Source organism: Apis mellifera, linkage group LG5, assembly GCF_003254395.2.
Source record: "Apis mellifera strain DH4 linkage group LG5, Amel_HAv3.1, whole genome shotgun sequence".
Classification (NCBI taxonomy): Eukaryota; Metazoa; Arthropoda; class Insecta; order Hymenoptera; family Apidae; genus Apis; species Apis mellifera.
In genome coordinates this window covers 2,213,526-2,238,456 of record NC_037642.1, presented here as the reverse complement: position 1 = coordinate 2,238,456, position 24,931 = coordinate 2,213,526, and the positions used below count along the sequence as shown (strand labels likewise).

Sequence of the window (24,931 nt, the reverse complement as noted above, 5' to 3'; positions counted from 1 at the left end):
ATATTCTTTGAACTACATAGAAGTCATAACATACTTTATAAAATTATAGATTCAACTTCTCTTGATATTTATTGATATATAATAATATTGTGTGACATTTATTATATAATTCTAATATTTTATTCACATATTATTTAGAAAAATTTTATTTAAAATAATAAAAAAACATTAATATTAATCTAAAGAAGTTATATATAATGTTTTAAAAAGATTGTTTTTTATAAAACTTAATATTATATAATATAATTGATATAAAATTGGTAATAAGTAATTTAATATAGAAATCATTTTTAAACTAAGCATTTATAAGTTTTTATTACAAAAATATTTCATATTTTTTTTATGATTTTTACATTGCAGAGGCTGTTATGATACTAACTATTGCATGATATCATACTTGTAAGGACATAAGATTTTCCAAAAGAGAACAATAATCGACCTCACTCAAGATGAATGACATCGAAGTCTGCGTAAGCGGCTACGTGCTCCGATGTTGAGGAACATCAGCAAGGGCGCTAGCCGCAGAAAGCAGTAGAGGTTAGGTATGGCCAGGACGGTATGTTCCAGGCAGTGGAGAGAAGTGTATCCGGAGAGAGCACCCGGGCCGGGTAGGTAGGTATACATAGGTAGGTAGAGCGCAGAGGCAGACGAGAAGAGACGACCGCTTGAAATCCCTTTCTCCTTCCCGCCTTTCCTGCCTGCTTCTCTCTACCGCCCGCCCGCCATGCCACTACGAGCGAGCGAACGTACAGCTAGGCCGGCACAGTCCTGTAGCCCATTTGGCATTTCCCCAGCTATAGCGGCGGTCCTGTAGCCCATCGTTGTTATCGTCCCGCAGCTGCATAAAGTCGGCTCTGCCTCCTCTTACCCCTCTGACCCTCACCATAGCTGTCGACCAACCGCCCGTCCACTCCCCTCCCCTCTTCTATTTCGCTCACCTCACTGCTCAACATCAACGTTTCTTCCTCTATCTCTCTCTCTCTTCCCTTTCTCTCTCTATTCTTCCTTCTCTTACCAGCCTGCCGACCTGATCGTGTTGCCCTCCTTCCTCCCTCCACCCGTACCGATGCTCCGACCAATCCCCTTCCTTGTCGCCCCATGAGCTCGTTGTCCGCCGTTCACTTCTCTCTCCCACAAGCCTGCCAGCCTGACGTTTCCCCCACTATGTCCCTTACTACTACGAACATAGCCTTATTCTACATCGTTACTGCTACTCACACATATACTACCACATTGATAGCACGTTTCTACAGCGACGCAACGGTGGCGCCGCCAGACAGGGACGCTTCGAAACGTTTTTACCCTCCTCTCTTCACCCGTCTGATCCAAGTCCATATACCGCCGACGACGCCTGATGCTGCCGTGCTGCGGTATATACTCGCGCACCGTCCTTGTCATTCTATCGATTCCCTCCCTTCCTCCTTCCTCTCTCATCCAACCTCTTCTCATCCTACTCGTCATGTGCCCCCTCTTTCGCTTTTCTCTCTGCGTCTCACTGGGCAGCCAACTTGCCTGTCTGCTTGCCTGGCTTGCCTGACTGCCTTGCTCGTTTACTTACTTGCTTGCATGCTAGTCTGCCTGCTAGGTTGCTAGCCTGCTTGCTTGGCCCGCTTGCTTCGTTCAACCTCTATGTCGGTAACCTTGGTGGAGAATAACCCGCCGTTCAATTCAAGGAATTATGACGGCCCCTCGATTTTCTCTTTTTCTATTTGCTAGCCCCTCTTTTTCGTTCTTTGTCACTAGTTTCCTTTCCTATCTTTCTTTCTCTCTTGCTTCGAGATGAGAAGAGAGTAAAGTACTTCTTTACTTTAGTCGTTGGTGCTCATCTATGCTGATATTTACGCGCCTATGAGCCTCGCGTAGCCAGCGCCGCCATTACGAAAACTTCATGATGTTCTTTGATATAGAAGCAAACCAAAGATTATCACATATATAATATGAAAAGGTATTTTTAAAAATTATTTGAACATTTTCAATTTATAGAATGAGTAATACATTCAATAATAATTTAATATGGTAAAAGATATAATTTTAAAATTGAAGTAAAGTAATAGAAATATTCAAGAATTAAGGAAACAGCGCCATCATTTGACGAAGGTGCGCATGAGTGAACAGATGCTTTGAGGTTAGGTTTTTGCAAAATAGAGTTCGATATTTTTAATTGAATAATTAAAGAACTTGTCATCTTTATAAAAACTTTATTTTTTTTTTAATTAGTATAAGCATATAATTTTTCGATAATGATGAATGATAACCAACCGGTTTGTAGATTAGATAAAAGCTATAGCAGAAATTAACAAATATTAACGAACTGATGACGAATGCGCTATTCGATAATTAGTAATAAATATTATATATTATACCGTTATGATATATATTACTACAAAAAACTGAAGATTAAATCAATTATTTTGTATTAATTTATATTTTATTATATTAATGTTATAAAAAATCATTATAAACTATAATAGTTAATACAAAGAAATGTATATCAATTGTGTATATAAAAGAAAAGTACATAAGTATTTATTATAGATAATAATTTATCAATATTTATTTCTATTACATTATTATGTATTTGTAATAATACATAATAATTGCAATATTTTCATTAATATATAAATTTAATTTCAAAATAAAATTTTTTACAAGATTATATTAAAAAATATTCTTTCATAATGAATTTAAATTTACTAAAATATTCTGTAATTATGTTGTTTAGAATCATTTGATCTCTCTTCTTTGTCACATTATATTTATGTTTACTATATGATTTCTATCACTCTGTATTTCTAATTCAATTGATATATATATTCATTGCAAGCAAATTTATATGAAATGCATGTGAAAAAATGCAAAAAATAATTTTTTATGAACTAATCAATAAAAAAATATAACAATGTAACTTTTTTTATTAAAATATGTTAGTCATATTTAAATGAACTTTTAATTTTTAACATGATAAAATTTAAATTTAATTAGATAAAAGAAAATTTAGTTTTATTAATTTAATATTTGCTGTAACAAGAAAATAATGACATAATTTCATGATAATCATATCGATATGTATGTTGTATAAGTGCAAAGATCGCGATAGAGATATATGATTATATATATTTCGTAGAATAGATGTAACAATTATCGTTTCGCATTAATTTTTGATAACTTTATAGATGGCTGCATTGGCGTAACCAGTCAATGATCGATCGGCTGGAAATCTCTGCAACGAAACCAGGCAAAATTAACTCTTGAGATACTCTTCGTGTGTCTCACGGGCCCTTCAGTCACTTGAAATTATCGACGAGCGCGGTGAGTAATTGCACTTTCAATTGGTAAATTATTAAACCTATTGCATCCCGTTTGTTACGACTGCGTTTTTACTCTGTTATTGAAATACTATGAGTTTCAGTCTTTTTCATTTTTTTTTTTTTTTAATATCGCTATATTGATCGGATTAATCAATGAAACAACAACAATAACGTGTTTAAATTTAATTTTTTTTTTCAAATATTTGAAAATGTTCTTTTCATGTTTCTAATTAATCCCGAAATCGATTTTTTTATCTTTTTTACGAATATCGAATTAAATATACAATGAGAAGTGATATTAAACGATTTCAAATTGTCCTATTATATTTTACGATCAACGTCTAAAGTTGTTTTATCATTGCTATAATATTGAGGTTACCTGAAACGCGATTATTCCAAGTATTTTAGTGCGCTTGTTATTCTGTTTGGTGAATGCACATAGAAATAGCGAATGATACAACTTTTTTTCATACGTTCTTGACCTTTCAACAAAATGATCGACTCCTCCTTTCCTTCCCACTAACGTTTCTGTCAGTTCAACCCTGTTAGTTCGTAGGGTAGAGGATGTAGGATATCGTTCGCGCGACATCAGTGTCAGTCACTTGTTGAATGTCGGCCAGCATGTACGGATGAGCATCCGGTGTGCGTCCTTGCAATGTTTTTCGTTGCAGCCGCGCGCATTTCTCGTCTCCGTTTGTCTGAGGTGTTATACGTCGCCTGGTAAACTTGGGTCTCAATATAAATACCGATGCACATTTTTAGAAACAAGCAGTATTATGAAATAGAAATAATTTTATTTAAAAAATTATTGATATCCATACTTGTTTTCGTAAAAATTTTTATTTAGAAAACAATATAATAATTATATATACACATATATTAATATATTCGACAGGAATACATTTGGACAGTCCATTCTAGAAATTAAAATAAGTATAAAATTAATATAAAAGTTGATACACAAAAATGTCAGTTGAGACTTATTTATTAAGTTATAAGCAATTTAAATTTGTGTTAAATAGAAACGAGATAGAAGATAGAATGATAGAAGATAGAAAGATCACTCTGTCTTGATTATATTCTATATCTGTCTTGTTTTATTTAACTTAAATTGCTTGTAATTTAATAAATAAGTTTAATGAATAAGATTCAACTAATCCTTTTGTATATAATTTTTTTTATTTATGTTAAAAATGTTATTTGTTTATATGGATGAATGTAGTAAAAAGAAATAAAAATTAATAATATTTTTTGAAATTTTAAATTCATAAAAAATTCATATATATTTTATTTCATAAAGAATTAAAATTTTGTCATATGTTTTTTATATTTCAAATTTTACAAATACAATATTATAATATAAAAAAAATATTAAAATATATTTCATTTAGAAATGATTATATTATTATATATAATCTATGAACATAAATAACAAAATTTTTTTTATTTTTATAAGATTGACTTTTATTTTATTATTGAACATTTTAGAAAAGCATAACAAATTTCTCAAATCTATGCATGTGTTGAAATATTCAAAATATTTATGTTTATGTGATTATTAATAATTATATTATAAAGATTTATTTATAAATTGAAATTAATAATGAAACCATCCATATATAAATTGTCTTTTAAATACTTAGGTTAAATTATGAAACATTCAAAATGAACATAAATGAATATTGTTTACTGACTTGGTATATATCTATTATATATAAAGGGTTAAATATAATATTGTATTCATTAAGTTAAGTTGTAATATTTAAAATATATGAGTTAATAATTTTTTCAGTTATTTTCAGTTAATAGATTAATATCTATTGATTATTAAATAATGCTAATCATAATATATATACATATATATTTTGAATGATAACTTATTAGGATCATTATTAATTGATTTCGAGAACAGATTCACTGTAAATATATCCCGACAGATATAATTCGGTCTTCCGAAATTGAATCAAGACCGCGCGTTCTATTTTTGCTTAAACGTTGTGACGCATCGGGCAATGAGCGAATTTTCATCTTCGTTTCTAGTATGGAATATCAAGAATTATACAAATTTGGAATATTCTGTCCATACTGTTTGTATCATGGTGTTACGTCGATGAACGTGAGAATTTTACAATTCGAAAGATTAAGCAGAAATATACGAATAATTTTATGATTACATTAATTATTTGTCTACCTACTTGAGGCGAGTTAAATCTTAACTCTGGTGTTTGCGCTATTCAGATAGAGCTTCCGAAGGCGCAGAATTTCTATCGTGTTGAAAATGTAATTTATATAAGAGAAATTTCGACAGACGTATGTAGCTGAATTCGATATTCACTTAATTAACCCAAAAGCTTGTATCTTCTTCGAGCACTATATCGCGATGTTAATTGCTAATTGTGCCTCTTTCCACGTGTATTTCTCTGTCGAGTTTACATGCTGAATATATAAGAATTTATTATTCGATCAGAGAAATTTATCTTTTAAGAAGAAGTTAATTCTATGCTTTTTCTGTTTGCATCAAAGATGAAATTAAAACTTTTCCAAAATATTTTTTTGTGAAAATTATACAATTTTTTAATCTAGGAGTATATCAAATTCAGACTTTTTTTAAATTGTAGTTTTTTTATTATTGTTGTCATTTCCAAAACTTGATTTAATTAACAAAGTAATATTTATGCTAAAGCATTTTATTGAATATTTTTGTTGAATGAATATTTTTTTGAATACGTACATGTTCATGATCTAAAGCATAATAAATTTTTCTTTTAAAAATTACAAGTTTTTAAAAGAAAAATTTTTTAATAGTTTATTTTTTGATAAATTATGATTAATACAAAAAATTAGAAAAAAGTTTGTTCTCTCTTATTTAAACTCAAATAATAGCATCAAAAAATTCATATTATTTCATATTAACTGATATATTGATTATTATGCAATATATATATATATATAGAAAGAAAAATAAAATAAATATATTTTTAATAACTGATTACTTATTATTCAACAAAAGAAAAAAATCATGTACTTTGAATCTATATTTGCTATTACAATGAGAAATCAAAGTTCAGTTCTAGAGAAGAGGTTGTCTCCTTTTAAAGGGTCATGAGGTCACATTAAAGTCGAGCTCGTGTTACGCAGTCTCTTCTCATCCTGTCTACGCACATATACCTTGAAAAAGGCGGACGAGTTGGAATAAGGTCGAGTTCTGCAAACAAGTGCAACCCTCGACAATAATAGAATCCTTTAAAACCGCAGTTAAACCACCTTGCACCTACAAAACGAGGGACAAAGGCTTTCGTAACTAGCTAAAAAGCCAACTCTTTTTCTTTCAAGTACAATGCTTTGCCCCGTACGATTCTCGATTCACCGATAGAGCCACTCGATTCAAGAGTTTAATCATCTCACGTATTGCGTTAATCTTGTGCTCGATAATGATATGGATGTATATTAAAGAGCTAATGTCACGATTATTTTAATTAAGTAGCTGATTCATTGTGCCATAACTATTTTTAACAAATGAAACGCTTGATGTTGTATATTTGAATATAATTGTATGTTAAGATTTCAGCTTTAGTTTAATATGGTATGTCTATGTGTATTTAGTAGAGTGAAGACGTGTTCAAAGTATAAGGAAATATTTAAGAAAAATAATGGAAATTTACTAAAACCTTTTATTATTGTTTCTAAAATGATTAACAAATTCTCTTGCTACATTACAATCATTATATTATTTTTATCGATTATCAATCAAATAAAAATTGATTTTGATGATCTTATTAAAATTATGAAAAATATTTTTTATATTCTTCACTCAAATTAAAATTTTATTTTATTATATATTCTTTGTAATCATTCTTTAATTACGTACATTCTTAAAATGTTTTTTCTCTAAAATCAATTCAAAAAATAGATTTCGTAATTGAATTGGTCTAAAATCGGTCAAAATTGTGAGCTTTATCTAAAATGCAGAATCGAGTTTATTTCAAAATATCGATACTCACTGGCATTTGTAGTCTAAGTTCAGAATCGAGTTCAAACAGGTCTGAACCCTCGGTCCCATGGCCCATTATCCCGAAAGGGCCTTGGAAATTCCTTTAGCCTGTGGAATTGATGGGTAGAAACTTTGTGTCTCTGTATCCGATGTGGTCGTGCTCGTACCTAAGTTTCGATTCAAAAGATGTACGTGTATACATTGAGCTATATTTAAGTCCTTCTTTACTTTTTCTTCGACTTGGAATCATGAATGAAAAGAATGGATTGGAGTCATTGAAAGGAGAATATAAATAGAAACAAATGTTAATATTTTCTAATTTTTGATTAATTTTTTTTACTTCTTACAATATTTGATTTTTAATTGATTTTGTTATTTCTTGTAATACAACAGATAAATTTTTTGACCGAATTTTTTTTGTCATAGTTATAAAAATTGTAGATTTGTTTTTTTTTTATATATTATATAAAAATATAATTTATATATTAGACGTGCAATTGATTAATCTTTGATAGCAATCAAATCATTTTATTTCTTTGAATGATTATAGAAATTATAGGATGCAGGTATTTGAAACTTTGTCTTTTCTAAATCTTCATGAACATAAAATTTTGATATGATCTTTGAATAAGTAAAAATTTTGTTTGTATAATTATTTCTTCAATCATGATTAAAATAATTAATAATTTGAAATATTAATTTTAACAACGTCCAAAATATTATTATGTATAATTAAAGATTTTGATAGTAATGATTATTTTACAATTTATTAATTATATTTTATTAATATTAAAATTTATTATTAAATCAACATTTCATTCTTTGATTATATGCAATAATATTTTATAAAAATATTATTTTTAAATCGGTATAAAATTATTATTATTGCATTATTACTAAAGAATTCATTTTTTAAAATAAAAATATTATTTCAATAGTATCTATAGTTTCATATATAAATAATATGCAAGCATATTATGTGATATATAGGTGTTATGTAATAATTATTTTATTCCATCGATTCACATATATGGTTGATGCAAATTAATGCAAATAAAATATGTTTACACTGTATTAAATAATACTCTATCATATTATTATCGAAAACTTAAAACAGTTAACGATGATACAAAGACAGGTTTGCTTATCATTGTGCAAACGTTTGCACGCGAAGTGAGAACTAGGACGTGGCTCGTAGTAAAAAAATCACGCGTGTCACCGTATTACGTAGTGACTACCTGTTCTTTACGTAATATGTTACCGTAGTAGTTATGTTCCAAGAATCTAAAAGAAACTGCTGGACACGTTTCTTTTCAAGAAACGAAGGAATAACGCGTTTATGAATTTAAGAAAAGAGATGTTTTATTTAAAAAAAATGTCTTTTCGTTATTTTTTTAAAGAAACTTTATTTCAAATTTATTCATATTACTAACTAAAATTCAAGTTTTTCTCTTTTAATTAGTAAATCTTGATCTTAAATAATTTATCTTAAATAATTTTGTTTTTTATATCATATTTATATTACTTTATTTTGTTATAAATTAAATCTTCTCCAGACTTGCGCTTCTCTTGCAATTTTTTATTTAATTTATTTAAATTTTTTTAATAGAATTTAAATCAGAAAATAGTACATATAGATCATCATAAAATTTTTTATTTATTATTTTTTTTTAACTCTTATATCAGACTCTTATAGACTGACATTTTAAACATTTTTTTTTTATACAATATTATATAAAAAAAGATGAAATAAAATTATACAAAATGAGAATTATTATATTTAGTATAATGACATGCACATTGAAAAACGTAGGGGTAAGACTTACATATTTTTTTTATTAAAATAAATAGATATTAAAAGATACCTATTTATCTCAATAAAAAAACTTTAAAAATTTTCTTAGTATTTTGTCTCTAGTATCTTGTCTGTAATATAATATTTTGTTTAATGTAATAACTGTAAAATTTATTTCTTCTTCGTTTTCTTCTCGTTAATGTTTTATTCTTTTCAACGCGATCATACGCATTAGGGTCAGTAGGGTGCACCACTTTGTGTCACCATCTTGATTCATTACGCAGGAATCTCCGATTCGTGACTGGAGGTCGTTAGCACGAAAACCTGTCCGCACTTTTGATGAATTATTATTTTTTTTCCATTAATGCTTATTCCGACATTTAACGTAATGAATATGAAATATGCCCGACTCGATTCGAAATATACATGTGTATTGAAATAATCTATTAAGCATTATATGCTTAATATTTCTGCTCAAAAGAATTCGATAATCATCAATATTGAATTAGAAAGAAAAAAAAAATAAATAAAGCAAATAATCAATTACAAATTAAGAATTAAAAAAAGTACAAGTTATTAATATAATATTGATAATTAAAACTTTTTTCTTTTTATTTTTTGAACGAGATATTAATAAATTTATTAAATTTTAAAAATTAATACATCTGGTCAAAAATAATTTCAATAATAAAAAAGAAATTCATGAGATCTATATTTTATTAAGAATATAATTTATCAAAGAAGTTAATGTTATATATAACATTAACTTTTTTTTCTTTTATTTCAAAATTCATGTTCGTCTGCATCTTAAGTCAAACAATTCTAAGTAAAATAAATTTGTTATCGTAAATTTTTATTAATCTAATTGTAATATTCGGATCAAGCATTCTCCGAATGCAACTCTGCATGCGTAAACCGGAAATTTACTTCTAATCCCCGCGAGATAAATAAAATAAATAAAAAAGAAAGAAAAAAGAGAGGGAGGGGAAAAGAAAGAAAAAAAAAGAAAAAGAGAAAAAAATTAGAGAAAAGAAAGAAACGCGGTTCTTCGTCATGCTTAACCGCGGCAATTTTTCAGGAACACTTTCTGGGTCAGAGAATTTTCTTTCCGGCTTTATTCACGACGCGGTAATTGCATCGTAGTCAAAAAGTCAATTTAATTAAGGAACAACGAGCTGGTTGATGTAAGGCGACGAGACCGCGATATCGCTTTGGAAAAAAAAAAAAAAAAAAGAAAGAAAAGAAACTTTAAATTTTCATAGAGGCCGTTTTTTAATTCCTCAATTTTCTGCCAATAATATCTCGTCAAACCTCTTTTCCCTCGCGTTATTCTACCCCGTGGAACTTTTCTCATCGTGATAACGAAAGATAACGATATTCCTCCTTCGAATTAATTTCAAAAGACTGTAAAGACGCTGAAACTAACCTGGAAACTAGCTTGAGATTAAAATAAAGGAAAACGGACGAAAGAAAGGGGGGGATATAATTTTTGCAAGAAGCCCTGTTCCATCCCTCGAGGAGGATGACGTCACGAGGTGGCCAGTTCTGCGAAAAGTTTCCTCGATCACGACCCCTACGTCGGTAAAGCAGCAGTGGCGAACAGGCAGAAAGTTATATAAGGGCGGAGGGGCTCCCCTTTTCGGGGAGGTCGGTTTTAGGGCGGCTGTTGGGAATCCGGAGGAGCTTCTCTTTCGAAGGGGGAATTTTTTGTCGCGTCTGTATTCTCGCGCGGCGCCGAGGGGGCGCTTTTTAAGCGTGGTCGACAACGTGGTAGGACTACGAGCACAAGGATCCCAACAATTCCCCTTTAATCCGATGATACTAAATAATTTTTCTTCTATTGCTTAAGATAGCTTTTTAATTCCATTTTCCATGAGTTTTTCAGCGATTAATATTAGTAGATTCGATCATTTCGATCATTGTTGGTATATATATTCTTTAGTTATTTTGATTATTTTTTTCGATCCATTTCTTTTTAATTGTAAAATTCATCGAGAAGGATATTGAGAGATTTATTATAAAAATGATTAATTCACGGGTTATTTCTTTCATCTATTCAGATTAGACATTAATTGCGGGATGTAAAGTGAAGGAATAAAGGATAAAAATATTTAATGAATTAAATTAAATCTTTATTTAACGGTTAAACGAAATGCTCATGAAATGTAAAGTGTATTTTCCCATGTTTCGAGCAAAATTTTTTTTAAATATAATTTTATACGCTTTACAGTTTTAATCATATTAACAATTTGCAGGTATTAGTTTCATTAATTTTTTTATGCTTGTATATATGTTTCTATAATATGTTATTTTTTAATAAAAATAAACTGTGATGATTATATTAATGAAGATTAAATTCAACACTGATTTTCTTTTGTTAAAAAGAATATACATAAAATAAAGAAAATTAAAGAAACGTGTATGTATAAAATTAAACTAACTGCCAGTGGAATTCTAGCTATCTAAAATTAAATTTCAGGGATTCAAGCGTTAAATGTTAAGGAATTATGGAAATACGGATAGAATTAAGTATTTACTTATTTACCTTTCTCTTTGGAAGACTATAACTTCCCATGTGTGTAATGTACTTTGAACCTGACACATATTTGAAATGTCTTTTCTTGTCCGTTTATTTGACGCAAATGTTGTAAATAAAATATTAAGGTTCACATTTATGATAGCAATTTGTACTGAATTGGTACTCAATAATTTGTGCCATATTCGTGCCATTTTTCTCTATTGAATATATGTATTTCTTTTACGCGAAGTGTAATAAAGCCAGTATCATTATTATCCGTTATTGCCTGGTTTTAGTGTATTTAATGTGTTTAATATATTTATGAAGTATTTCTTATTAAGTGTTACAAAATCTTAAATTTTAAATAAGAATTTTTCATTACGTTAGCTTAATACAATACACGTGTCTTATATATTTTTCAATCGCAAAAATAAATAACCGAAGTCAAAAGTTCAAAAGTTTCAACAAGTCAAAATATTATCAAATTAAAAAAAAAAAAAAAATATCATCACACCAACTTTAACTTTTATTTGTACATATTTTAAGATATCTTAATTACTCTATTAATAACAAAATTATAACAATATCCTCCTCTATTTCTCCTATAATTATATAACCCATTCCTTTAGATTTTCAAATCTTATTCTAAAAAATTTTCAATCGAATAATTACATCTAACAATAGTTCTTGTCATTGATGAAGAGCTTGCAATTCTTTCTTTTTTTTTTTATAAACAAATTATAACAACTATTTCCTAACGCACATGGAAGTGCAAGGATAAAGTTCCTTATTAACTGTAACAGAGATCGAGGCTTGTAACTCTTGTAAATTCTCTGGGGCCAGCGTTCACGTTGGACTAATTTTGTCTGGTGTGGCGCAACGACGCCGTATTAGAATAAACCTGTTTTCCCGAAATTGCGCCGCATCACGTACGAGAGCGCATCGCATGCCGCGTGTAATCTATGCATCGGCGCATCTTCTCCGGTGCAATAACTAGGCAACCTCGCGTCAGTAGAAGGGCCTTGCATTTAAGGGATCCACTACGAAGGCATTGTTATCCACGAGGAAACGGAATCCTTGTAATTTTCGCCACTGTCGAGGTTTATCTGTATCTTTCTTGAAATTCTCGCGCTCGTTTATCTCATTATCGGTGGGGGAGGGATCTTGGCCCCCGTTGCAACGCGTGTATCCCTCGCTAATATTCCCTTAGGAAGGGATCTGTTAATGCGTCATAATTTGTGGATCATCGTGGAATAGATTTTTTTTCAGTTGTTCGAATCGTTTTCAAGTAGGATTTTTTTTTTCTTGTTACTTTGATACAAGATTGCAACGGGTTGGTATTTATGCGTTAATAATATTGTGATAATATTGTGATAATATAATAAGGAAACAGGAAATATGTATTTTAGAAGATAGGGAATGGTACGAGTACTACCATAAGCATAAGCAGTAGAAATGTGTGCGATATTATAAGCATTTATGGAAGATGTTACGTAAAGAATATTTACATTAGCTTCAAAAATCTTTGTAAGCTTTATAATAAGGCTCTTTTTTTTTTTATTAAAATAAAGTTTTACAAGATTTCGTTGCAAAGTTAATGTATTATTATACTGAAACTGTTGAAAGAGCTTATTTGGTTATATTTTAAAAAATAAATATATCATTATAGAATATATTTTTACATGGTGCTTTCACTAGATTTGGGCTTTTAATCTAATGTGTACAATTTAATTAAATTAGCCAAAAAGATATAAAACTTACATATTGATTTATGCCAACTCTGATTTTATTTCAACAAAGAAAAAAATTTCTTATATTTCAGAAAGAGCTTTGGTATAAAATTGAAACGAAAAATTAAGCTCTATCTTTTAATTTAGATTTTATAAATATTTTACTTTCGCTTTCATTTTATCTATACAATATGAAATATTTTGCAATATCTTCGTACAAGGGAAAATTGAAAAAATACAATTATTTAAAATTTCTAAAACTACATCGCTTAATATATGAATGGAAAAAAATGAACGAAAGTTATTACTCTTTATTAAGGCATGAAAATGAAAAATATTGAAAAATATTATAAACTTCTTTGATCTCACGATTTGTACTTACGCATAAATGAAAAATTATTACTTAGAATTTAACACGATATAAAATTATACACAACTATAAAAAAAAAAAAGAAAAATATACGATTATATCCCCTCAGAGATGCAGATATAATCCATATTTTTTCCTTTTTTTTTTTTTTTTTTTTATACGATTATTATTTACAAAGCATTTCTTTCGACGTTACTTTCATTTTCCCTTTTCAACAAAGCCATCCATCATCAACGAGGTTAATACACGTAATACAAAGACTTAAAGCATTAGACAACGCGCCACCCCTTTTTATTTTTCCAAGAAATCGATACGGGCGCCCGACGTGCCCACGAAAAAAAGGATTCGTGACGCGGAAGCGTTTTGTCGCCGTGTTCCACGGAGACCGGTCAACGGTCTCTTAAATATACGAAAATCGATACAAATGCGATCAGTGATTCGAAACGTATAACACGTGGCCACATCACACGTGGGGGGGGGGGGGGGAGATTCGTGTAATAGTTCGACTTTCACCGTTCACAGAACGAATTCATTCGTGTATGTACTTTCGATTCTTCTTTTCCCCGCCGACAGAGGGGAGGGCAGGGATGATTCCGAAGTTGCATAATTAATTTTTCTATAAATCTCTCGCCAAGGAATATCGCGAAAATTTCCTCCTCCTGGGTAATATCAAGCCAAGCTTAGCGAGGAGAGGAGAAAACTCGAGAGGAGAGAAAATTCCCCCTCCCTCCCTCCCCCACAGTGTACACCACAGGCGGAGGGCGAGCCGAAGAGAAAGAGACGAAGGGAGAAAAATCAAGAGAGGGGGGGTGGGAAGAAGAAGAGACGGGGGTGGCAAGGAACGGAACAGAAGCAGAAAAGGAAAAGATCGAGGCTCTGCCTCGGTGGTGGCTGAGGAGTGCGAGGGAGACGAGGCTATAAGAGGGGGAGAAACGAGAGACGAAACGAGAGAGAGAGAGAGAGAAGGAGAGTGGCGAGGAGAAGGGAAGAGGCAGATAGAAGTTGAATCGGGGAGGGGGAGGGGAGGGATGCTTCTTCCACTCTGGTCTTTCGCGTCCTCGGGCGCTGCGGGAGAAACGATTCTACGGGAAGGAAATAATATTCTTAATAGAATATGAGAAAGCGTGCATTTTCTTCGAGGATATTCTTCGCGAAAGACTGACTACATTTTAGAGAATCACAATTATTCTAGGATCAGGATCGGTTGGACACGAGGGAGGTGAGAGAGGTTAAAAGGCGGGTTTGGGGAGGAGGGGTTGGCTCACTGCGGAGAACTTTTACGCGCGGGGGAGTAGTCAACTCCGAGAGGCGGGGTACTTTTTATTCTCATCGATAACATCGGATTAGGGCGATGGAATTAACGTTTCTTCTTCGTTTCGCCATTATCGCGCTATCGTGGCTCGCGAGGAAAGCTTATATTGAAATTAAAAGAAGAAAATCCTTTCCACGTGATTATTTTTTTTCCGAGACACTCGCGAATAATAATATTCTAGATACGATCTAGAAATAATTGATTCTCGACGATGCGTAAAGTGTTTCTCCTCTCTTCTTCTTCTTCTTCTTCTTCTTTTTTTTTTTTTTTTTTTTTATTTCGAACATACTTCAACCGATGTCGTGTAATTGACCTGCTGACTTATTAACCTTATCACGCAGAGCCTGTACAGACTCCGATGTCACCCCGATTTTCGCCTCGTTTCGTTTGACCTTTTTCTCTCGTTTTTTCTTCTCTTTTTTTTCCCTTCTTTTTCTTTTTTCTTTTTTTTTTTTCTCTCTTCTTTGGCCGGTAGTCGCGCGCCAACCTTCGTTCATCCGTGTTTACAGTCTCTTTGCACAATGTGAGCATGGAACGTGGGGTGAGAAGGGTGAGGAGGATTTGTTTTTTTTTATTAGTTTTAATTGCAGTGTTCATTATCCGATGCAAATTAAGATAATTAGGCGGCTGAAGGACGTTTTTATTTTTCACTCTTCAATCCACATCTCTCTTTTTCTTTCTTTGCTTCGCCCCCTCCCTCTCTCCTCCCGCTAGCTCTGTCCCTCTCCTCTGTTTTCCCTCTCTCGCTCGTATCAACCCTTCGCTCGTATCACGTTCGTCTCTCTTCTCTCTCTGTTTCTCTTTGCCCGTTGTTCCACACTCTTTTCACCCCTTTTGCTCCCTTCATCTCCGCGGTTTTTGTATCTTGTTCTTTGGTGGCGCGTACAGCACCACCGCCACTATTTTAATCCTCTGTTCCCCCGGTTTTTTCTCTTCTTATGCCCGACCGACGACGCGGTGTCGCCGCGCTTTTTACGCTTTCCTCCCCGATGCACCACCGAGCATTCACCACCGTTTTTACCGACGCGTTTCTGTTTCAAGCGTTTGTAACCTTGAAGCGACTGTTTCACCGGTAAATTAGGGGTTTCATTCATGCGGCACAAGCAGTTCTCTCATTTTGCTCCTTTAATTTTGTAATTAGCGTAGAAAGGCGGAGGTGAAACGCCGCGTTTCGGTTTATTTCTTCTTTTTCTTCTTTTTCTTTTTTTTCTCTCCTTTTCGCGAAATGCGATAATGCTTTGATTCTATTATAAACGTTCGCGGGATTCTCTCCTGTAATATATTCGAGAATGTAATACCATCGCGATGGGGATGGAAATTTGATTCTCTGTTTTTACACACAACCGTTTTAACTTGGTTAAAGGGTTTTGTTCGAAGTTCAAACTTTTCGAGAGAGCAAGTCACCTCGAGTGATTCTTCTCCTCGTCCTCTTTGTGCCTCAAGATTATTTCATTTCCTTCGCTTTCCCTTTTCCTTCTCTTTGATGTTCCATCCAAACAATCCCCTCCTTCCTCAAACTTGCCTCCTTTTTTCTCCTCCGCCACTGTTTCCTTCGAACCACCGTCTATGAATACGGGGACGTTAACCATTTTTGTCCATCTTATTCCTTTCTTTCCATCGAATTCCCTTTACCCTGAATCGTCAAACAACGTGTTTCGCGATTTCTTCAATTGAAATGAATCTTTGTGACTGGTTTGTTTCACGGTTTCATTTCTTTTCAACAATGTTTCAATCCGCCAAAATTGGACACGTTTCTCAAGATTTGTCCATTAAAATAATAATTGTTGTTCTCGCATCTTTGCAATATTTTCTTTTTTCATTCCCCCTGTATTCTCGTCACTTTTGAACACAGTGCTTTCTTTGAATCACTTTTCAAAGTTTCCTCTCAAAGTGATTGTTAAGTATCGTATTTTTTTTTTCCCTCGTGTCGAACTCCACGCGCAACCACTTTCGCTTTGCTTTTTCAACAAGTCCTCGTAACAGTACCGTGTAATTACATCTATAATTATTCAGAAAGAATAATGTACTCGGTGTCGAGTAATCGCGCGTTTCTACGTACAGTTTATTGGGCATTCGAGGGCATGTTGCGCTTTACGCATTTCATTTTCGCCGCAACATTCGACTATTAGAGTGAAACAATTTAGACACAGAAGATGTTGAAACTCGAAGCGAGTGCGGTATAAGATAGAATTTTATATATAAATTAATAGGTTTAATTTATTTGCACGCGATGAATAACAGGAGAGCATGAAATATAAAGATAAAAATCCTTTTTGCTTTTCATGAATTTTAATATGAACAAGGACAAAAATTCTTTTCTATTGTAATATTTATTAAACTGATAAAAATCTGAATTTGATTAATACAATCGTTTGAAAATTAAATATATAATAATGTTGATTTTATAAATTCTTGTTCAGTAATTTATAAACGAAAAATTAAAATCTTGAAATCTTTTTTACGGTATTCGAAAAAAATTAATTTTACAAAAACTATATTTCGCATATTAAATCTGGAAAATTACAGGCAAAGTTTAATATTAAAAAATGATCATAAAATTTGTATTTTTCTTATTTTATCATAATGAATAATGTAAATAGAATTGAATATGAATAAATAGAAAATTTATATGCATGTAAAAAAGAAAAGGAAATAAATTTAATTTTCTCTTATTATGATCACTTTTTATATTAAACATAATATTTTTTTTTGTAATACAGTATATTTTTTATTGCATTTTTAATTTTATTTTAATATTCTTCAAGATTACATTTTATTAATTTAGTTAACTTTAAATTTTATATCAATTAAATATCAAAATCTCTATATGTTAATAATGATAGTATAAAGTTGAAACGATTCAACTAAAAAAAAAAAAAAAAAATTAATATACGATATATTTGAATAAATATATTATTACATTCATTATTATATTATTAAACTTGAAACAATTTATTATGAAATTTTCTTATGATGGATTAAGCGATGATTAGAATTAAATTATTCTGTCATTATATCATAACCTACATCAGAAGGGTGAATAAATGACACGTTGAATTCATTATTTTTATATTTCTTTATTAAAGTAGTAGTAATCTATTGAACAAGAACTTGAATTTTCTTCAACTTGAACAATAATTTATCAACAATATATATATCAGTGATTTGATAATTATAAGTTGTACAAAGATTTTTCTTTTACAATTTTATAATTCTTCATCAATGAATAACATTTAATTTGTACAATTTATTTTCTTTATGGAATCAAAATTAAAAATCATATGTATAAATATTTTTTTAATAATTAGCATTGATAATTTGTGATTCATTGGTGTTGTTTTTTGAATAGCCTGGAAATAACTAGATATAATTTTTATTTTGAAATAAAAATCGACAGATCATTATACATGATTCTCAATGTTATTCTATATTTCTATTATCGTTATGGATAAAACAATATGTTTATTATTACGATGCGTGAATCGTGTTGTAAATTGGAATAAATCTACTAAGAGATCGAGCGATCTCGTGGCACGCTCGTTAACTTTCTGCGAGTCTCCACCTTGTCGTACGAATGGTCGACGACTTCCGGTGTCGTCGGTCTCACGAACGGGCCATTGCGCGTGAATACGAGGTGCAAAACGGTTCAGTGATTTGATCGTTAGTCTATCCATTTTAATACATATCTATTATCCATCGCCAATTTTTTATTTTACGGATCATTGAAACTATCTTCGTATCCTCCCTTATTTTATTTTAATCGTAATAGTTAATTCAATTTATTATTGTTGTATATCATTGTAGCTAATATTATTACTATACATGCATGAAACTTGACCTCAAATTTGGAATTACTAACATGTTTAATAGAAATATACAAATAAGAAAAATGGAATCCCATTACTTTAGAAAATTCATTAAAAATCTGTTGAATTAAGCGAAATGATTACAGATATTTGTTGCAATAATTTTTTAAATTAATAACGAACACGGGAAAATTCGATATAAGAAGAAAAGAAAAATGATTTTTATTGGGTATAATATGTAAATATATAAAACTTAAAACGAGTCGAAAAAAATTTATCATTTTAATTTTTATGAATTGAATTTATCGAGTAAAACGATTTGTTATTCAAAAAATTTACTATACATTCTTAATTTCATTCCATATTATTATTAAATTTCTAATTAATGAAGATCAATTTTATAATTGAATGATCTACCGAAATTCCTTTTCGAGGCATCAATCGATCATCTCCAATATTTTTCATCGTTAATTTTTACCAATTAAATTTATCGAATAACACGCACTTTATTTATACATTTTTATTTTTTTTCATCGAAATTAATCGATCTAGTTATCGACGGGGGTTGAACAAAAATTTCAATTCGTTGTTCGACGTAAACGCACGGAGGAAAAAATTTCGTATCGGAAATATTCCCTCTATATTCTCTTGTATTACGAAGAAATATTTATAAATTATAGTTTATCTCCATTTAAGTGACCGGTGTATTCGTTCGCGGGAGGTGGGTTCAGAAGCCGAAATTTATGAACCAATGCATTATCAAAAGTTTAATGAACGAGCTCGTTAATATTAAATTAAAATCGATACTTCGTGAAACCGCTCATTTGGCTCGGCCAAGGGAGTATCGTATGAATTTATACTCGTACGTAATACATTTCAAGGTCGGCTACTCGTTTCGTCCTATCTTTTCCCACGGTCTCTCCCCTCGCTCATGCTCTTTCGAGCGAAGATGCCGAGGCGCCACGACTTCCGGCCAATTTCGAAAACACGCAGCTAACTGTTCCACTGTGATATTTAAGTCTTGGGTCGAGTTAAACTTTTATAATATTCTCGCACACATCGTTTGTACATTCAATCATAAATATTATCGACGTCTTCTCGTTTAAAGATTTTTTTATAATTAAATCAATTTAATATCGTTTATTTCTCTTCAATATTCAAATCTTTGTTCGAACAACAAATAATCTTCAAACACGGATTTTCCAAACGGATTCTTTCCCCTTTAACGAAAATATTCGTTTCTAATTTTTTTTCCCTCCCCCCCACTTGTGTACCATCTTGCCTGCGTTCCACTCGAGGAAGCGCAGCATCGCTGAGCTCAACCTCTCGCGGTCGAGAATTAAAAATTAAAATTAAACATTATCTGCTCGGTGGATCGCGTTCGAAATAATTCCCGACTGCATCCTCGTCAGCCGGCCGTTGTATCGAGGAAACAGTTTTTTGCTACGCCCGTGAAAAATAAACGCGAACGATTGATAATTACACCGTGGCCTCTTCTAACAGTAAAACGGTTCCACGCGGCGACTGGTGGACCGCTTCTGTTGTACGGAAATGATGCACCGTTAACGGTCGATATTATTTCACGAGGATGTAGGCTCGAGAGAGAGAGAGAGAGAGAGAGAGAGAGAGAGAGAAGGAGGGAGAGAGAAAAGAATGACCGTTAGATATATTACGCGTGGACGAGGCGATTTTATGACATGACAGTATGTACGGATGATCCCGGGTAAAACGAGAGAGAGCAGCGGTTTCAACGTGGCAAGAAGCTCGGGGCTAGGTGGCTAGGTGTGGGCGTCACGCATCAGCACCCAACAGGAAGCCATGCCTACTTGCACCGAGTTCGAGTTGCACAGTTTTCCCTGCGCCTCCTTCGCTCTGTCTACCTCTCCCCACCCCCCTCGGCCTGGACTCGATTTAAAAGTTAAACCGGCCACTTTGCGAGTTGACCGTGAACCAGGAGCGAGATGTTGTTTGCACGTGCATCTCTGCCGCCGTTGTGGAAGTAGAAAAGTTGAGGAGGATGACAGGCTGAGAGGTCAGCACTGTTTTTAGCGCGGATGACGTTCCGTTTTGTATATCTTCAATATGTGTTTTTCATTTTCTCGTTTCTTTTTTTTTTGAGGTAATTTTAATTTATATGTTTAATGAGCTGTGTTGTCTTAGAATAGGAAATAAGAATTACGCTTTATTACGTGTTCGTTTAATTTGATTATTTCTCTGTGAGATCATTCGAGATTTCAAAGTTTTGAAATTAAAAATTGAAAAATTAATTTCTTCATTAATTTTTATTTTCATTAGTTTTAAATTGTACATAGCTGATTAGATTTTCATGATTTATTCTAATGAATAATTTTCATGCTAAATCTATTATATTATAAAACTTTTATGATGAATGTTTATGAAGTATTATGAATATTTTTTTTTTAATTTCATGATTTTTAAATTGTATTCGAACAAAGAAGAGATTTGAAATGAAACTACATCTACAAATTCATTTATATTTCTACATAAAACATTAAAAACTTTATTTTTTTTTTTTTTTAATTTAGAAAATTAAAGAATCATGCACGTATAAATCTCGAATAAATCTTCGAATAATTTTAAAACTATTTAAAATATAATGATATAATTTAAAAATATAATAACATATGTTCATTTATGATAATTTTTTAATCTGATATAACACGTAGCAATATTTTGTTGAAATATTAATAAAAAATTATATTAAAAAATTAAATTAAAAAATTGCTACGCGATAAATTAAATAGTCGAGTAAAAGTAAACTTTTCCAAGATGAATTAATAAATAATCGTGCAAAACTAATCGGATCTGCGTTAATAGATTTTAATATTAATGATTTTAATTTTCTAAATTACTAATTAAATAAATAATTATATTAACGAAACAATTTTTGAATTATTTAGTAATTATTTAGTAGAACTATTTCATTTTCACTATTTCATGTTTTAATTTTTGTCAATAAAAATTACCAACCAATTTTTTTTAAATTATATAAGTTTAATACATTTTATAGTTACTCGATTTTATGTTTCTGAATTGCGAAAAATCACGATCAAATAATTTCGATATGGTAAAAACATGGATATTTTAAATATTAATAAAACCATTCCTATGGTTTTATGATGGCTTCTCTTTAATTAATAAAAATCTAAAATTTCTAAAATATGAAAATATCGCATGATGTACGTTTATTAGCGTTTATTAACGTTAATATCACATTCGAAAAGCATGTATGAAATTGTTTCTAAAATCCTGAATCAAGTATTATCTTTCGATACCAACGATCGTGGATCGTTTCGAGGTTAACGGTGCATTCTTACCTCCTTCTCTCTATCCTTCCCCTCTCTTTTCTATATCATCATTTCTCTTCTCGATTCTTCCTCTATTCTGTCTCTCTTTGCATTCTTGTCTCGTTGCTAACTGTCCTAGAAATCGGCCTATTTCAGACGTTGCAGGACGAGTTGGTTCATTTTTAGATACAACTGCGCTGAAGGGAACAATCTTATGGCTACATTCGCTTATTTCATCCGAAGAATCTCGTATAATAAAAACTTAGAAGCAATATATATTAAGAAATCGAATCACGAAAAAATTGTGAACGAATAATTAAAATTGGACATTGAACATCCGTTTACATCCTTAAATTTTTCAATTTTTTCCTTGGTAATACTTAGTAATTAAATTCTTATATTATATTTACCATTAATACTGCCTTAGCATAATGAGCTTTCAAACTTTAACGAACTCGCAAGTCTTTGCAATTATTCGATAGAGAAAAAATTAAAAAAAAAAAGAAAAGAAACAAAAAAATAGACACGTTTTATTCCTTGTATCAACAAGATATCAAAAAAATATCAATCCTGTTAATATTCTTTAGCAAAATATCATTTTGATAAATGTAAAAATTTCCCTCCACGGATCATTTAACCCAGAAACTAGGTTTATGCGTCTCGCCTGTACATGCACACAACTAGACGTCCGTTCTTTATCTTTTAATCCCAAAGAAGAATTATTACAAATATTCCTAACAGTAATTAATTCAAATTCAATAGGAATGCAGATAATCTTGAATTAAATTACTCGAATTACTTTTTTACGAAACGTACGAACACAGGAGAAGACTCTCCCGTCATTTTCTTCTCCTCCGCAAGAGGATTAAGCTTGAACCTTGTCCCTCTTCTTCTTCTTCCCAATCGTCGTCAACCACGTCCCATTTCCTGCGGAGGGATTAGGCTCGGGAAAAATCGGGAATTCGATCAGAATCGCGAGGGAGTTCGATTACGAAAACAACACAGGCTGCAAAATTCCCGACCCCGCGGCACCTAATCGCCGTTTTCTCTTATTCGTCTCGTGGCAATCGAACCGATGGTATTGCTGACTCTCGAGATGCGCGGGAATGGAGGTGAATTTATACGGTGACGCGGCCGTATTATCCGGGGGTTGTGGATTCAATCCATCCGCGATTCCCTAACTCTGTGTCTTTCGAATTAACCTTCCTGCCGCTGATTTCTCTTCCTGGTGAAATCATCTGATTTTTAGATTCGAAAAAAATTCGAATTTTATCTGATATATATATATACATACACGAGTCGAAAGTTATTTATGCGCGTAAACTAGCAGCTAAATAAATTCAAAGATGAAATTAGAGAGTTGTGAATTAGAATTTACAATCATTCTTCCTCGCCCCACGTAGACCGTTTGTAACCGTTTCAAGTAACGGAATAAGTTAATCGACATAAACATAAGTTGATCGACACGCGTGGTGTTCCCCTCACGAGACTCATTACACACGCGGTCGCGTGAGTGATTTGTAACTGGACGTCGCGAGTTGGTTAATCGATAACTATATATCGTATCGCGTTTTGCGGTCGCATAAAGCTTCACTCTCATTGCTAATGGCATGAGGTAATGGAAAAAAAGAAGAACATTGTTTCAATCACTTTACTTATCGCCCCACGAAACTTTTTAATAACTTGTGACTTTTAAAATAATGCGTCAGACAATATTGCTATGTATGTATAACATCGAACTGGAAATTTATAGTACACGTTCTCGACGAAAAACTAAAACGTTTCGTGAAAGGGTTAATTGGCGGAAAAGCAGTATACGCAGTACAAGACTGTATCGTTTTCTTCCGAGTCGTGTTCAGGAAGCTGTTAAAGACGGGGGTCAGGAAATCGTGAAAATCTCGGTTTTTACGTTAATTCGCGTAATTACATTTAACGTTCGAGTTAAAAACCGGGCGCTGAGAAGTTGGCGCCGGTAAACATCCCTTTATTCCCTCCCCTCGTTACGTTAGTATTAATCATCGCGTTGTTGACGCGATTTTCATCCCACTTCGAGGAATTCCCTTCCCATCTCCTGGATTTTCGCGCAATTCGGTGCAAAATACACGCGATGGCCGGTCCTTGAACTTTTCCTCCGGCAATTAAGAAGTCGCAACGGGAAGTTAATTGTATACCATGGTTTGCACCAAGTTTTCCTCGTTCGAGGATAAAGGAAGAGGGGAGGAGGATGGTGGGCGAGCGAAGGGAAAAAGGAGTTTTAAGGTTTGAGAAGCGATTCCGTGGTCGGCGATCGTTGAAAAAGTTTTTCCGGGGCGAGTTTCGGTGGCTCGCACGATGCCTGTAATTTCCTTGCGGCAGGAAATGCAGTCAACAGGTGATTCCTAAGGAGGCGGACTGGTATTTAAAGTGGCAACGGGGTCATCTTTGCCCGTGACGTCAGTAAACGGAACGATCGAAAGAAGGGAATTCTCGATCGTTCAACCCCTCTTCTTCAACCCGGACGTTTTCTCCCTCCGTCGATGTATGTGACATTAATGGAGAAGGGTCGTTGAGTCGAACAACGAATGAAATCATAAGATGCATCGTGAAATGTATATAGACTCGAGAGGAATGTAGCTTTTTCAATCGTGATCCTTTTATGCATGCTATGTTTATCCTATTTTTGAAATAAATGTTTAGGATAAATTTTTGAAAATGTTTCATAATGTGCGAGTATACACAATTTTTACGTTTCAAATAATTCATAAAAAAAGAATATCCTTGAAATAATTTGATTTTGAAAGAATTAAGGTAATG

General features: G+C 32.1%; 1 long non-coding RNA gene across 1 annotated transcript in view; it reads left to right on the top strand.

Moving 5' to 3' along the window:
• The first annotated feature begins 262 nt into the window (after positions 1-262).
• Positions 263-24,931, top strand: part of LOC102655600 — a 213,565-nt gene continuing 188,896 nt past the window's right edge. The window contains exons 1-2 of the long non-coding RNA XR_407617.3: positions 263-1,945; positions 3,174-3,309. This is a non-coding gene — a long non-coding RNA (uncharacterized LOC102655600). The remainder of the gene's footprint in view (positions 1,946-3,173; positions 3,310-24,931) is intronic.